Source organism: Delphinapterus leucas, chromosome 8 (assembly GCF_059928025.1).
Source record: "Delphinapterus leucas isolate spDelLeu-1000000601 "Yukka" chromosome 8, BTC_Dleu_Yukka2, whole genome shotgun sequence".
In the NCBI taxonomy this organism is placed as follows: domain Eukaryota; kingdom Metazoa; phylum Chordata; class Mammalia; order Artiodactyla; family Monodontidae; genus Delphinapterus; species Delphinapterus leucas.
The window spans coordinates 12,264,191-12,279,292 of record NC_143136.1 but is presented as its reverse complement, the minus strand read 5'-3'; positions in this window follow the sequence as shown (position 1 = coordinate 12,279,292).

Here is a 15,102-nt window from a genome sequence, read left to right as displayed (position 1 = left end):
GAGTGCACTCTTGCTTAGAATGGTGAATGCTGTGCCCCTATGAAGTCCTGGTTACATACACAGACTCTGAAGCAAGACTACATGGGCTCAAATCCAGGTCTGGGACTTACCATTCGTGTGACTAAATGGGTAACATCTCTGTGCCTTGGTTTCCTCATCCGTTAAAAATGAAGATAGTCATAGGGCTTCCCTGGTGACGCAGTGGTTAAGAATCTGCCTGCCAATGCAGGGGACACAGGTTCGAGCCCTGGTCTGGGAAGATCCCACATGCAGTGGAGCAACTAAGCCCGTGCACCCCAACTACTGAGCCTGCGCTCTAGAGCCCCCGAGTGACAACTACTGAAACCCACGCACCACAACTACTGAAGCCTGCGTGCCTAGAGCCCGTGCTCCGCAACAAGAGAAGCCACTACAATGAGAAGCCCACGCACTGCAACAAAGAGTAACCCCCGCTGGCCACAACTAGAGGAAGCCTGCACGCAGCAACAAAGACCCATCGCAGTCAAAAATAAATAAATAAATTTATTTTAAGAAGTGAACATAGTTATTGTATCAAGTTCATCGAGTTTTTGTAGGATTAAATGATTAACGTAAGCAAAGCCCTCAAAACGGTGCCTAGCGTTGCTTTATGATTGTAGCTATTATTATCATTAAGTGTTTGAGCAATTGGATTTCAACTATATTTGTTACCTTTCAATTTGCATTTTTAAAAAAATATCTTACCTCTATACCACCTCACACCGGTCAGAATGGCCATCATTAAAAAGGCGACAAATAACAAATGCTGGCGAGGGTGTGGAGAAAAGGGAACCCTCCTACACTGTTGGTGGGAATGTAAATTGGTACAGCCACTATGGAGAACAGTATAGAGGTTCCTCAAAAAACTGAAAATGGAGTTGCCATACGATCCTGGAATCCCACTTCTGGGCATATATATGCAGAAAACTCTAATTCGAAATAATACATGCACCCCAATGTTCATTGCAGCCAAGACATAGAAACAACTTAAATGTCCATCGACAGATGAATGGATAAAGAAAATGTGGTACACATATACAATGGAATACTACTCAGCCATAAAAAAGAATGAAATTATGCCGTTTGCAGCAACATGGATGGACCTAGAGATCATCACACTAAGAGAAGTAAGTCAGAAAGAGAAAGACAAATACCATATGATATCACTTACATGTGATATCTAAATATGACACAAATGAATTTGTCTACGAAACAGAAACAGACTCAGATACAGACAACAGACTTCTGGTTGCCAAGGGGGAAGAGGGGTGGGGGAGGGATGGAGTGGGAGTTTGGGATTGGCAGATGCAAACTATTATATAGAGAATAGATAAACAACAAGGTCCTACTGTACAGCACAGAGGACTGTATTCAACGCCCTGTGATAAGCTATAATGGAGAAGAATGTAGATCTAAGTATATATATATTATATATATGTATAGCTGAATCACTTTGCTGTACAATAGAAATTAACACATTGTATAAAATAGCTAGCTAGTGGGAAGCAGCCGCGTAGCACAGGGAGATCAGCTCGGTGCTTTGTGACCACCTAGAGGGGTGGGATAGGGAGGGTGGGAGGGAGACGCAAGAGGGAGGTTATATGGGGATATATGTATACGTATAGCTGATTCACTTTGTTATACAGCAGAAACTAACACACCATTGTAAAGCAATTACACTCCAATAAAGATGTAAAAAAAAAAATTAACACATTGTAAATCAACTATACTTCAATAAAATAAATTATATATGTGTATGTATATATATATATATATATATATATATACACACATACACATATATATGTATCTTACCTCTAACTGGATTTATCATCTCTGAACAGACTTGCATTTGCACTGACACTTTCATTCTTATTCTTCTCCTATAAGCCGTATAGGATAATAAAGAAAAGTGATATTGGTAAGGTAATACGTTTGAAATGATGATTGAAATGAAATGATTAGGAAGAGTATGTGTGTGTTTGTTGAGCGGGTGGGTGGAGAGAACAAAACTTCTACCAGAAGCCAGAAAATCTCTCTGGGCTTGGCAGAGTGAGGCACAAAGCGGAGAGAGGTCAGTGGAACCCAGGCAAGGTGACTGATACGGGAGGACCACAGACAAAAGCGTCGGTGCCCAGACACTGGCCAGCTTCCGTCCCCCAGCACACCTTTCACAGAAGCTCAGGCTGCCCTGGCTCCACTGGAACAGCAGCGCGCATGGCCTGCACTCAGGAGCCATGGTGCCGTGTCCAGCGACAACCTCCTTTCAACCGCAGCAGACACTGCCCACGGATGATGGAGCGAAGTATCCTCATCCATTACACAGTCTTGGATCCTTGCTACCCAATTTCTTTCCTCTCACTCCCTCTCTTTCCATTCTTGTGACCCACTTCTTTCTTTTCAGCACCAAGATCCCAAGAGCAGGAAAGACCACCGTCAAGCTTATTCTGCCCAGGTGAGCATCCTGGCACTGCCTCAGCTCACCACTGTCCTCCATCATTCCACAAGTGGCACCAGACACGAATTCTTTCTAGTCTTTGGACATCAGAGAGGAAGAAATCATTACCAATCTGATCTGAATGCCAAGTAATCACCTTCAACACAAAGCAGAAACACAAATCCCAGGGGAAATACATTCCTGATTGCTATAACCTAATGAACACCAGAACTGAGGTTTATTCTTTCACTCACAATGAGTGAGATTTTGCTATATTGAAAGAGCACTGAGAATAGCGTTTAAAGAAGGAGATATGCAGGGAAAGGGAAATACTTCCATGTTGTCAGTAGTGCGCGAACATTCATTTGATCATTCCATTCTGTGATCTGTTCAGAGAAACTGTTGGATCATATAGCTGTCCAGCCCACAAGTCTCTCCCATGAATTCTACTCCCCTCTTGGGCCAGTTACCAAGAATAACAGATTGAACTCTAACTCCAGGTCTGAAAAGTTTCCCTTTACTGACTAGAGTTCGACCCTAGCCTATTATCCTAAACTAACTGATAAAACAATCCTTTGATGCTATCCTTTGAACAAGTTGTGTAAGCGAAAACTTAGTGAGGAAGAAAAAAGTGGCATCTGAAGGAAGTTTTGGAGCTAGCGGCTATCCTAATCCTTAATTTCAGACACAGTGCAAACATTTCACACCTTAGGGTCGCAACAACAAGACCTACAAAACTTCAAAAGCACAGGTGGCTATTTCTGAGTTAGTTCCTTCACCTCACACGAAAACCTAAACGGCCATATGTTACCTTACTTTCTGTGAGAGCTATGATTTATATTCATACATTCCATTTTTCCCTGAATCTGGAAATAATTTCCCCTGAATATGATTGTGAAGGCAAAAAAGGAAGGGCAGGGTGGGAAGTGCTAAGTTCACACACAGCTGTGTTTACATCCCTGTCACGCTGGATACACTTCTATCGTAGAGTGTGTCTCTTTATATTGCAGTTATTTATTTAAATCCTTTTACCTGTCTGTTGCTTCCATAACCATGAGCAGTCCTGGATTATCAACCAGGAAAATGCACTACACAAGAGAGAGGCAGCCACCAGAAGAAAAAAGAAAAAATAGAAATATTTTGATCATTGATGTTTATTTTAACAATATCATTGGAGTTACCACCACGGGAAAAAATACTTCGTCGGAATTCCTTACACTTATTTTACAGTTTCGTGTTGTTTGGATTTGAATTGTATTCTGGATGTGGTGGGCCACCAAGGGATTTATCTGTACTCTCTAAGAGTTTCTGGAAGAGAAAAAACCAACACAGTTCATCTTGGGCAAAGGTGGTCAAGGATGGGTCCCAAGCCAGAGCAGAGCCTGGCACCTAAAGCAGAAGTTCAGTTATATTATTAAACAAGTGTAGACATGGAAATTGGGATCCCTAATTCCTAGCACATACTCAACTCCTTAGGAAGTGTTTAATCAATGTTTGTTGACTTCTGACCATGTGGCAAAGCTCAAGTTTTCTCCTAGAAAATGAATGGAGTGAACAACTAAATAATGGAAACATTTATAGATAAATATATCAGGGTAGTCATGTACACACACACATACACACACACACACACACACACACACACACACACCACATTCGCTCTCAGCAATGTACCTTGTAACCAGATCCTCTGGAACCATGTGACCAATACCTGCTGCTTTTTTAACACCAGTAGGATGTTTCTCCTCTGTATGTTGCTTGTATTAGTTGTCTCTGGTGACTTGGCCAGATTGAAGAAAGATAGTTGTAGGCTTGGACACTTGATGGTGCCTCCAAGTTGATCTAGCTCTGCTCCCTGAGGTGGCACATGAACTGGGGTGGAGGTTAAGTGGAATTCAGTGGTAGCATATGGCTAAGTGGAGGGGAGGTCTTGACCGAACAGTGGCAAACAGCTGTCACTGGGCAGGTCCAGGAAGGCATGATGGTCTTTCCTGATGGGCCAAACTGCTTGAAAACAAGGACCTGGACGCAGGCAACATTTAGATCCTCAGGAAAATAGCCCAAGTTTCTGGTAGTAAAGAGTAAGGCTTCATCACAGGCCCAGGCTCAAAGGAGCAGGAAAAGGATAGGATACAAGCAGGATGGGGAACAGGAAAGAGCCCGATGGGCTCCTGTCCTCAAGGGCCTGCAAGTACAGCTAGGTTAACACGGTGGGAATTTAGGCACAAGAGGATTAACAGCCACTTATCAAAACTAGAATCTAAGATGGAAACTCTGTGCCATGAACAGGAGAAAAGACAAATCAGAAACAAACTGATGCTGACGCACACCTTAATTTCTTAAGTCTCCCCCAGGCTGTCGAATTAGAGCCTGGAATGAGATTGACCAGAAGTGGAGAGATCTAGGCGCCTCAGCACACCTTCGTTCATTCACTCATTCACTTAAAAAACATTCTGGGGCTTCCCTGGTGGCGCAGTGGTTGAGAGTCCGCCTGCCGATGCGGGGGAAGCGGGTTCGTGCCCCGGTCCAGGAGGATCCCACGTGCCGCGGAGCGGCTGGGCCCGTGAGCCGTGGCCGCTGGGCCTGCGTGTCCGGAGCCTGTGCTCCGCAACGGGAGAGGCCACAGCAGTGAGAGGCCCGCGTACCGCAAAAAAAAAAAAGAAAAGAAAAACCTTTCTGTGATAAACAACTCTGTCCCAGGCACTGCGCTAGGCACAGAGAACAAGTGGAGAGTAAGGCAACATAGCGCAACAGAGGAAGAGAAAGAAAGACATCTTTACAAGGTCTAGGCAGGCTGCCGGGAAACACGGCGCGTGGGGAAGAATCCGAAGGAGGAGCTGAGCGATGTGGGAAGAAAGAAAAGAGGCAGGTCAAAACAGCATCTCAGAGTTACTCCATGTTGTCTCCATAAGTTAGGTCTCTCTTTGCACGTGATATTCAGTAATTTGATCTTTAATGAGGGAGAACTTAGCTCTTGCAGTAAGTTGTCCTTTCACTAATTATACTGTTGATTCATATCAAACTCTAATGAACATCACTAGGGTGTAACTAACACAGCCAAACAACATGTGTGGTTTTGATCTCCAAACGGTTTCTCCCCACCCATGCCCCACCTCCCCATATCTGTAATGGTAGCCACCATCCTCTATTCGGACCAACTCAAAACCTAGGAGTCATCCATGATTTCTCTCTTTGCCTCGTCACTTCTGTTCCCAAGAGCGAACCCATCAGCACGTTCTATTCAGAGTCTACTTCCAAAATATATCCTGAATCCATTTACTTCCCTCCATCTGTACAGCCATTCCCTAGCAAAGGACACTACTATCTCCTAGCTCTACTACTATAGTAGCCTCCTAACTGGTTTCCCTGCTTTTGTTCGTGACTCTCCCTAAATCCACTGTCTGCCAGAGGGATCATCTGCCTAGAGACACATTCAGTGGGACCTGTCCCGCTTTGAGACCTTGCTTAGCCATACTTGTTCTTAGGTTCTGGTCCCTAATCCCCATAAAGGACAGTGACCTAATAGAAATCTTTTATCTCAGCAGCTACTAAGTCCAGTGGCCAAAATGAAGGCATTTTAGCTTCAGATGTCTTCAGTAGCTTAATCTTGCAAATCTCTATCTGCTAGAGTTATTGTGAGGAGTAAGTTTACCGGGAACTCTGGTAAGTTCCAACAGAACCTATCTGGTAGACCTAACCATTTATTTTTTAAGATTGGGGCATCTGAAGCATCACATTGGAGCGAAATAGAGCCCTGGAGTTTGACTTTGCCTAACACTGCATGTGGAGCCATGACTAGCGGTTTTCTGATTAGCACATGACAGCAAATGTAACATTTCAGGGCTTAGAGAGAATCACGGGGCTGAATATGCTCTTCCTACAACCAGGGCCACAGTGTAATCAGAGAATACAGGTTAAATTCTATGGTACTATTAAAGGCCTTTGGTAAAGAGTGTTTCTTTCCTCTTGGTACTAATTCCTGCCTCCTTAAGGAGAATAAACTTCTGGCTAACAAATCTAATCTTGGGTGTCCAAGATAATAAGAGGCACTATTTTGGGGGCTTCATATCCAAAATCTCTAACTCTCACAATCACTGCAAAGGTTAGCCTCATTTTATATGCAAGGAAACTGAGGCTGAAGGACCACACAGTCGGGTGAAAGTACAGCCCATTTTCGAAGAACAGTCTGTCCAGGTCTAAGCCCTGTGCTATTTTTATTGTCAACACACTGTCTCCAATTTCCTTGACCAATTAGGCAAGAAGAATGTCAGCTCACCTGACATCTTTAGAGAATAAAATAAGCCTTATAATGTGACGGAAGTGAAACAGAAAAGAGAATAAAAAGGGAAAGGGCAGAGAGCGTAATAAAGGAGAAAATTGGCACAAACCCTTATTATTGTTTGAGGTAGAGAGAGTTTATTGGATTTCTAGCAAAATCCACTTTATCTTCTCAATTCAATCAGATTGATAAACCCTCTGAAGATTTATACCATGCTGTCATTGTTTTTTGGACCCATCTGGTGACTGTGATCATGTTCAAACATTAAATGGGAGGAAAATAAATGTGCATTCTTTCTGGAACGGCACACACATATGTTCTCAGCCTGACAAGTCAGATTCAGCTGAAGAAGACACACACACAAAAATGGATCCGCTTAAACAGGAATGGGCTCAAATCAGTTCCCAGGCAGCTGCTTTATTTTGAGCAAAGCTGCACGTAATACTAGATGGGATTAAATATCTCTTTTTCTGATGAGGGGCCAGCCAAATGTCTCCTAGTTTCTAACTTTGTCCCCTTGGTTGGATCTCCAAGAGGAACTAAGAAGGCCTTCCAAGAGATCTTCTGTTGAATATGTCACTCAAGATTCTTCCTCACCAGACCTTTAGTGATTGGAGAAAAATGTCTCTAGGTGAATTGTCTGAGAATAAATCATTTTAATCTGCAGAGAACCTGATTCCTTATTTAAGCACTCTGGGACCTCTGGGAAATACTTTTTTAGTTATTTATTCTTTTAAGTAAGGTGTTGATATTTACTGTCATTTTTAATGGCATGCTAAAAAAAAAGATATTCTCTCTCTCTCTGACTGAAGGTACAAATTAGCGGAAGGTAAATTCTCTTGTTTGCACAAAAGGATCGCAAGAATATCTTGTTTTGAAAAGCATAGATTTGCCTAAGAATTTCATGAGGAATTCCCGTATGTCACTTAAGGACCAAACAGATTTTGTGTCCCATTTCACAGATAAGAAACTCAGCCAGACAGGTATAAAATGACTTTATTGGATGGTAAATTCCAGATCTCCAAGCCTAAGTCAGACTATGGGACGCCAAGTTCTTAAAAACCACATTTCCTTCCTTTAGGTATGTTTTACAACTGTACTCTTTTTAAGATTACTCTTTTGTTTAAATTCCCTTTCTGACTTGAAATGACCTAGTATTGCATTCTATTTTTGTATCTGTCTTTGCTTTCACGAGGTAAAATTCGCTTTCTACTTGTGATCTTGGATTTTAATTTGTGATATTCTCTGGATCTTCCTGAGGATAAAAAAATGCTTGTGACGGAGCAGGTGGGCACTCTGGCTGTATGTGGGCAGGTGGTAACATACACGCTGCTCGGGAGGGTGTCAGCATGCCAGGTATGCTTCTCAGCCTCTGCTGTCACTCTCTTCTCTGCTAATTCATATAGTCCCACAGCCTGTTCTGCTTCTGGAACTTGGAGGTCTTGCTCCAAGCCAGCCTGCCTGAGTTTGAGAAGAATCACATATGAAGTTCTGGAAATTGAGCATTCACTGAGTGAGAGAAGAAATATGAAAAACAACTTTATCATTCCATCAAATGTCAGGTCCCTGACATGTGCATCTGTGGAAGAGGCTCAGTGACCCCTTGAAATAAACTATTTCATCTCCTGACAATGTTTTTAAAGCGTGACCTTTGTGAACTAGCAGGGTCTGGGTTCCCAAGGTGATTCTTCTGCATGGTGATCTCTGAAAAACACCTGTTTTAAGAGGTAAATCATCCTATTTAAGAAAATTCCATCTTGGATGGAAAATCGAAGGGTGGTGGGAAATGAAGGGTACATTTTAGACATTTCTTGGCCACTATGACAGTGTGTTTTCCAGCCTTACAGAAGTATAATAGACATACAACATTGTGTAAGTTTAAGATGTACAATGTGGTGATTTGTTACATGCATATGTTATGAAATGATTACTACAGTAAGGTTAACTAGCATTTCATCTTCTCACATGATTATCTTTTCGTGTGTGTGGTAAGAAGATGTAAGATCTACCCTGTTTGCAACCTTCAAGCATATGATACAGTATTGTTAACTATAGTCACCAGGCTGAATATCAGACCCCCGGAACTTACTTATCTTATAATTGGAAGGTGCTACACTTTAGCCAACATCTCCCATTTCCCCCAGCCTCCAACCCCTGACAACTACCATTCTACTCTTTGTTTCTATGATATTGCCTTTTTTTTTTTAATTCCATGTATAAGTGAGATCACATTGCATTTGTCTTTCTCTGCCTGATTTATTTAACTTAGCATAACGTCATCAAGGTACACCCATGTTGTCACAAATGGCAAGTTTTCCATCTTTTTATGGCTGAATGATATTTTATATATATATATATATATATATATATATATATATATATATATATCTCCATCAATGGATACTTAGGCTGTTTTCATGTCTTGGCTGTTGTGAATAATGTTGCAATGAACATTGTGGGTGTAGATCTCTTCAACACAGTGGTTTCATTTCCTGTGGCTACTTACCCAGAAATAAGATTGCTGGATCATATGGTAGTTCATTTTTAATTTTTTAATGAATGTCCATACTTTTTCCCACAGTGGCTATACAAATGACAATATTCTTTAAAACATTAAAATATTAGAAAATATCTTTGAGCAGAGATTGATTTGGTGGCCTGAAAATAGAAATTCTTTGTTTCAGATAGCTTACCCTTTGTTTTATTACTGTGAGAAACACACAAGCTTGCCTCTTTATTTTATTTTTTATTTTTCATGGATGGAAAGGCATTTTATTTTAAATATAGCAGTGTGTACATGTCAACCTTAAACTCTCAATCTAACCCTCCCCCCAGTAACCGTAAGTTCATTCTCTAAGTCTGTGAGTCTGTTTTGTCAATAAGTTCACTTGTATCATTTTTTTTAGATTCCACATATAAGCAATATCATATGATATCTTTTTCTCTGTCTGACTTACTTCACTCAGTATGATAATCTCCAGATCCATTCATGTTGCTCCAGATGGCATTATTTCATTATTTTTAACAGCTGAGTATATACACACCACATCTTCTATATCTATTCATCTGTCAATGGGCATTTAGGTTGCTTCCTTGTCTTGGCTATTGCAAACAGTGCTGCAATGAACATTGGGGTGCATGTATCCTTTTGAACCATGTTTTTCTCCAGATATATGCCCAAGAGTGGGATTGCTGGGTCATATGGCAGCTCTATTTTGAATTTTTTAATGAACGTCCATACTGTTTTCCACAGTGGATATACAAGTGACAATATTCTTTAAAGCATTAAAATATTAGAAAATGTCTTTGGGCAGAGATTGATTTGGTGGCCTGGAAATAGACATCTTTGTTTCAGACAGATTACCCTTCATTTTATTGCTGTGAGAAACACACAAGTTTGCCTCTTTAAAATGTGGCTCATTAACATGTCATCTATTCTGGTTATGTTTGTAAATGGCTTTAACTAAGCCATGTTTCTTCAAAAACTTGGGTTGATGAGAATTTTGTCTGCTTGGTTGGTTGACTGATTGGTTAACATCCATCTTTTCTACATTACAGTTGCTACAGATAGCAGCAAAGCTTCATTATTGAACAGGACCATGGTTTTATTTCTCACACTAGTATGGTTTTGTTTGCTTATCAGCTGGAATTTATCAGCAGTTATTTTAATTTATTTACCTATTATTTCTAACACAAATAAAAGCTTTTAAAAAATTGTCATCCAGACATTTAACTTAGAAGAGAAATTAAACAAAGGAGAAAGGAAGATAAAGCTGGTTTTCAGCTAGAGGAATTAGGTTGATAGACCATATAAAAGAAAACAGGATTAGAAGACATGACTTACTTTTTTGCCTGGATCCAACCTCAGGGGTGGAGGAAGGAGGGTTAGCCTAACTGAGAGGGTTCCCAAAGCCAGACCTGGAGGAGAAAGTCTCTTCTCGAAGGTTGCTAAGTATGTCAGAAGAGGTCAAAACCAAAACTTGTGCAAGGCGTGGGGGTCCAATAAGCCCAGGAGTCCTGTAATGGAGGATTCTAACCCAGGAAGTGGTGCTCCAGGAAGTAATAGTGCAGGTTGAGAGTAGCAGGAACAGCTTGGCTTCTTAACTGGAAGTGACTTTATATTCTGCAGCTGGGGGCTTCCCTGGTGGCACAGTGGTTGAGAGTCCGCCTGCCGATGCAGGGGACACGGGTCCGTGCCCTGGTCTGGGAAGATCCCACATGCCGCGGAGCGGCTGGGCTCGTGAGCCATGGCCGCTGAGCCTGCGCGTCCGGAGCCTGTGCTCCGCAACGGGAGAGGCCGCAACAGCGAGAGGCCCGCGTACCGCAAATAAATAAATAAATAAATAAATAAATAAATAAATAAAATCTTCTGCAGCTGGTTGTCATGTGCTAGCTGCTGCACTGGGGACAGGAAGGCCAGCTGCAGGTCGAGGCTATGGATGGCACAGGTTGCAAGTTCTGAGTGAATGTTTTTGAACTGCAGTTCTGTGCCCATTTGTGGGTCAAAAATTATTGGATAGCAAAAGGGTTTTTCTAATTTTCATGAAACAATAAAATATGATAGAACAGATAGTACAAAACAGAATAGAGGACACTGCACGGTGTGTGTGTGTGTGTGTGTGCCATTTTATAATGTATTTTGTATTTCTTAGTATATGTCAAGGTCAAACAAAGTTTGAGAAACAAAATAGTTTTCCTGATACGCCTTGCCTGCCCTAATTCCAGTCATGACATGCACTGAGCAGGCAACTTTAAGATATAGATAGGTCTGCATCCTCTATCTTGTCTCAGTATTCACTCAGCACCAGCCTCCCTCATGCATTGGGGCTAGAATTGGCCTTGTTGGTTCACCTAGTCAAGGGAAGTTTCTTGGGAATCCACATAGCCTCCAGCTTCAGCCTTTCCTATGACCCCATCACATGCACCAGGCTCTTCAACTAGATTTCTATCCTAACTGGCACTCAAATTCCTAGGTAGTCCTGGAACTCTGCTTTTAAAATCCAGAGTGCTTCATGAGAGCCCTAACAACCTGCCTAATTATTGCTTGGTACATCTTCCAAAGAATGAAAACCCTGCCACTTTACCCCACACATGAACCTGAGTCCTGTGTTCACCCAAAGCTTCCCTCCTGGAACTATGCCTATGTCATAATTCAGACCATCACCACTGCTAGAAACTCTGGTTAATGATGCCCCCAGAGCAACTTCAACCCACCTCTCAGCTGGAACTATGAATCATGATGACTCAGGCGGAGCAGAGCCTTGAGATTCGTCTAGAGGAGTGGCTCTCCAAGTGTGGTCCCAGATAAGCAGCATCAGGAATACGTAGGAACTTGCTAGAAAGGCACATTTTGGGGCCCACGTCAGACCTACTGAATCAGAAACTCTGGGGGTGAGGCCAAGCACCGTGGGTTTTAATGAGCTTTCCAAGTGACTGTGGTACACAGTACAGTCTGAAGACCACTGCTCTGGGGCAGAGGGAAAGGTACTCAAAAATCTATTGACACCTGAAAACAAAGACAGACCATCTTCCCTCTTCTGTTGCCTCACATAGATTGCGATGGTGCCACACTCAAACGAAATGTGTTCGTGTATTAACTCTTTAATACATTAGAACAGAAATAGTTCCACTGCAATCTTTACTCTTTGTTCTTTGTTTTTACTCAAAGTATGAGGACATTTTAGAAGACCTGATTGAATAAAAACTGAGAAATAATAACATAACTGTTTTGAAGTTTGCAGGTTTCCAGAATACTAAAAAAGTTTCCGCTTGCTAAATTTCCTTTTTCCAGCTGGGACTGTCAGCAAAGGAGATACGAATCTCAGGAGGCATCTTTTATTCTCATGAAAACACAAACCAGTGTTTGGTGTTTGTTTTGTCTTGTTTTATGAGTTTCTTTCTTTACACTCAAAACTTTCAGATAAAACTCCAGACATTAGGTTCCTTATCCCAACTGTGCATTTTTTGGTTTGCCCACCAGACAGTGCCTTAAAGCCCAGATCACTGCTGAATTGCACAGTAATTTACATGTAACCATCTTGAGAAGACAGCATGCCTTAGTGATAAACAAAGTTTCTCAGCATTTTTTGGTCTATGATCCATTTATAAACCTCTTAGTAATGAGATGGCTCCTTCTGGTCATAAGCCTACTCCTTTGTTAACGCTTAGCCTTCCAAACCCAAGCACAGATGTGCCCAATGATTTTTGCACATTTACACACATATTCACCATCTCTAGACTAGAAACACTGATTTAGACAGACAACAGAAACTAAAAATTAATCAGTACAAATAAACATGGAGTTGGGATTTATGTACCTCATGTTCTACTTAAACCTGTCAATGACAGGTAGTGGGCATATATTTTTCTGGCCTGGTCACCATGCCTTCCTTGGCGGAGTGACCCCTCCACCATCCTATAGAAGCCTCCTTAAACCACATAGTGCAGGTGGAATTGATACCACCTTCCTGTTGAAGAGATGGCCATAACCCACACTAGGTCACCCACAGGACTGAGCCCATGTCTCTGGGCACAGTGATTAGATCAGGAATGTGTCTCAAACTAAGCCAATCATAATGTTCCCAGAACTCTTGTCATGAGAGGCAGCCACTCCTTCTCTATAACCATGAGCAGTGAAAGCCGCAGGCATCTAGAACATCTGGGGGCCATTGCACCACCTCCTGGGGAGAGAACGAGAGGAAGGCCAGGCAGAGGGAAGTATATCTAAGAGCATAGGAGCCATTTACGCCCAAGGTCAAGGGCACCTCCTCTGACTCTCTAGTTAGCCGTGTCGACCGATTATTCTTTTTACAAAATCTAGTTTGAGTTGGGTTTTCATCATTTGCAATCAAGAGCCTTATAAAGTTGGCTGAATATTCCTGTAAATTGGCTTTGTAATTTATTCAATAAATGGGAAAATCGTTCTCAATGGCCTTTTTCCAGATCTATGATGCTAAAACATAGTCTATTCCCTAACTTGGGCAGATTATTTTCTAATATAGCATGCCAGTTTATCTATTCCTCGACCAGTATTATTTAAATGAAATCAGATTTATCCTGCCTAGGTTTTCTGTGAAGATTAATTAAGCCAGAATTTATGGATACCGTGAAGAGAAACTCTTCCCTTCTGGCCTGATGCAAAACTATTCACTGGTGCTCAGACCCTGGAGTCGGCAAGTATGGGCTGTGTAAGGTCCGCTGTCTTCTTGCCATTGACCTTATTTTATAATGAGTACATCAGCCCCTTATTTGGTTCTGGTGAGAATCCAAACAAAGAACAAAAGCAAAATGCCTCGATAATGTTTGCTGACGTATCGTGAACAGTTATATCGTAAGAACCGAAGCATCGGCGGCCCTGATAAACCCTAATGAACACAAGAAAAGGTTGTGTTGCACTATAAACAGTTTTTGTTTTTTTTTTGTATATAAATGTCACATGAAAGGCAGTGGGATTAAAGATTTATGCTGTGGGGTTGCCTGGAAAATATCACCCAAGCACTATTGTTCCTTTGGCAGTAGATGTAGTGGCACTTACTGTTTGTTTAATCTGGGCCTCTCTTTCTGAGAACTCTCTGCACTGTCAAAATAGTTCTTTGTACTTAGTGTATATCTGTAGAATTTTATTTAAAAGAACTGGGCCCATTTTATTTCTTTTATTTAAAAAAAAAAAAAGAAAGACCAGAGGCAAATACAAGAAAATGTTGACAAAGTACACCTCTAGGTATGGGGAACACAAGTGTTCTTTTATATATTAAAAAAAAGTACTTGGATTCTACTGGTTAGACCAAGTCATTACCCATAAATAACAAGACTCCAGAAGGATTCGTATATTTATTTTCTGTCCTAATACTAACCCTTAGTGATTAAAAAAGAAAAAAAGTTCTTATCAAGTATCATTACTTTGACCCAAGAGATGAAAAATAAGCCGCTTTTTTTTTTTAACGTCTTTATTGGAGTATAATTGCTTTACAATGGTGTGTTAGTTTCTGCTGTATAACAAAGTGAATCAGCTATATGTATACATATATCCCCATATCTCCTCCCTCTTGCGTCTCCCTCCCTCCCACCCTCCCTATCCCACCCCTCTAGGTGGTCACAAAGCACCGAGCTGATCTCCCTGTGCTATGAGGCTGCTTCCCACTACTATCTATTTTACATCTGGCAGTGTATATATGTCCATGCCACTCTCTCACTTTATCCCAGCTTACCCTTCCCCCTCCTCGTGTCCTCAAGTCCATTATCTACATCTGCGTCTTTATTCCTGTCCTGCCCCTAGGCTCATCAGAACCTTTTTTTTCTTAGATTCCATATATGTGTTAGCATACGGTACTTTTCTCTTTCTGCCTTACTCTGTATGACAGACTCTAGG